This window comes from Corticium candelabrum, chromosome 17 (genome assembly GCF_963422355.1).
Source record: "Corticium candelabrum chromosome 17, ooCorCand1.1, whole genome shotgun sequence".
Classification (NCBI taxonomy): domain Eukaryota; kingdom Metazoa; phylum Porifera; class Homoscleromorpha; order Homosclerophorida; family Plakinidae; genus Corticium; species Corticium candelabrum.
Window position 1 is genome coordinate 5,221,993 of NC_085101.1, and position 2,500 is coordinate 5,224,492.

The 2,500-nt window shown below is 42.4% G+C and overlaps 1 long non-coding RNA gene across 1 annotated transcript in view; it reads right to left on the reverse strand.

The window, feature by feature from the left end:
• Positions 1–2,057, reverse strand: part of LOC134192739 (uncharacterized) — a 2,228-nt gene extending 171 nt beyond the window's left edge. Inside the window, exons 1-6 of the long non-coding RNA XR_009971976.1 lie at positions 1,675–2,057; positions 1,528–1,618; positions 1,097–1,468; positions 935–1,021; positions 355–426; positions 1–299 (exon numbers count right to left, since the gene is read on the reverse strand). The exon at positions 1–299 is cut by the window's left edge and continues 171 nt beyond it. This is a non-coding gene — a long non-coding RNA (uncharacterized LOC134192739). The remainder of the gene's footprint in view (positions 300–354; positions 427–934; positions 1,022–1,096; positions 1,469–1,527; positions 1,619–1,674) is intronic.
• Positions 2,058–2,500: the final 443 nt, after the last annotated feature.

A 2,500-nucleotide genomic window follows, 5' to 3' on the forward strand; every position in this document is an offset into this window, starting at 1 on the left:
AATCATGCAGTTACACATCAGAGTATAAATCTCAATTAGCCGTTTAAGTATAATTTATCTGTATAGCATAATACAAAAATTTCAAAAATACGGTGCAAAGTTTTTACATCAAGAAGCTATCAACACAGCAAAAGAGGCTTTCTCACTGTAGAAGTTTGAAAAAATGAATTTCCATATGGAAATATAGATGAATTCGTTGTTCACCAAGTTCACCAATTCTATATGCCATTATAGACACTCTTCACAAACTAAAGCACCTTGCATGTCTAACAAGTTTCTGTGATGCAACACTTGATGAACTAGTAGAAAATCAAATATTTCCAGTTGTAGTAAAACACAAGAATGTGGTGGTACCTGCCATATACAAACATCATTGAAAAACTGATTCTTATAGAAATGGCAGGATCGACATTGAAATACATTTCCCTACAGACAATGTTATTGAACACGACTAATTATAAGTTATCCCATATCTACACACTGTGCTGGACTAACCAACACAACTGTCAGTTTGCAACAACTAAGTATACAAATTTTAGCTAACCGCAAATTAAATTAAGAATTAGAACTCCTACATATGTAAACCTAGCAAAACAGTCACCGTGGAAAGCGCCAATTAGCACTAATTAGAAAACAAAAAACGTGAAAATCTTAGAGCCTTGGCCATGCAAAGTTGGGGTTGGAGTCTTACTTGAGCCCAGCGGAATAATCAAGCCTTTAGTGCTGTACTTTCATAGCAGTCCAGCTGTATTTTAACCCTACGCAATGCAGCAAGCATGCATACATGCATCCTGTCACGCCAAATCCTGCCCGAATCAAACTTGGTCACCCAGACCATTTTTCCTGTGACTAGAACACCCGGACCACTATCACTATCGCATTAATTAACGGTAAACCTTTAGGAGCCCTAACAGCAGTTCACAATATCACATACCCATTGTAGCTAACGAAAGATCTCGTACGTCGTCTTCCTCAAAAACCTAGAAGATTCTAGTTCTGCATGTAGGACAAATTTGATCGCCTGTACAAGTACACGCGTACGGTCAACTACCATATTCATCAACAAATAGATTCACTGGAGATCCGATTCACTTACCATCCATAGAAACATAGCAACATCTACGATCTTCGTCAGTGAACCTAACGTTAGCATCCAGTTGGACTTATCCGGGAACATTAGCAAATAAACCTCGGGGTTCTGTCTATAGGCGCAGCGGAAATCGCGGACTATGCTCGGGACCGCGTCGACCACTTACCATCCGGCGAAATCCCGACAGGTCTCTGTCTAGTTGCTATAGCTGGAATCGCGGACTATGCTCGGGACCGCGTCGAATCACTTACCATCCGGCGAAATCCCGACAGGTCTCACTGCCATCCCGACGGCTTCGCTGCTATCCCGACCCGGTACCGGCGCGACTCCGAGGGATTTTTTCTCTTGGGAATGTAAACGACAATTCTTTGAAAACACCTGGATTTATCAATGTGATTAAAGATAATTAACTAAATACCATCAATGTCCCACACTACTTCGAATTCACACAGCTACGCAACTCTTGCACGGCGCGGGCTTGTTATCCACGTTATGTCTCAATTCTGCATGTATAGCGCTCTTGTATCACTGGAAGTTAATAAATTAATTAACTATTGAGATGGACTATCAGATCATTATCATACTTTTATTGAATCGTCGCCATCTTTCGTTCCGCTATTTCGTTGTAGCTAGAGATCGGTGTACGTCTCCTAGCTGCATAGAATATACTGTGAAGCGACATCATGTACATCTAGCGACCGGATCCAGAAGAAAGCAGCGTACACAACGTTTCCCACGATTCTTTCTTGCAAGACGACGTCGATCGTTCATCATCAGTCCTACTTAGAACATATTGCTCTCTTGATCGCAGATGACATGCTGGTGGTGCGCATGCAACGGTGCTTGGAGCTAGATGCATGGTCCCATGGGACCTTCGCTTGGCGTCTTGAAGAACGATAAATTCGTTTGTTTTGCGATTCTTTCGTAAAAAGTAACAAACGCATACAACTATTACCTGAACTTTACTCTGCGCTTCTTAGTTTGACGACAGTTTGACCGTAAAATGGAGGTTTACGACATCTCGGCTTTTCTGTCATAGTGCGCGGGATTGTTACGTCACCCATTGTTGGTGTGCCAAAAGACTGCTGATTGGCTCAACAAATTCCCGAGAGTGATTCACGCTGACAAGCTAGTATTACGTCACCTACATTTCGCGTCCCAAAACGAATGCTGATTGGCTCGACAAACTCCCCGAGCGTGACACACGCTTACAAACAAACATAGATAGTTACAAACATAGGTACAGACATACCGACAGACAGACCGGAAGTCAATTCAACCCGTTTAGAGTGAGCTTCTCGCGAAGCAGTCCACCACTCATTGTGGTGTCCTTCTTTACGCTCGTAGCTAACTAGTAAATGAAGCTGTGTTTACACCGTCGCTTCACAGCTACGAGCGTATATATTTGCA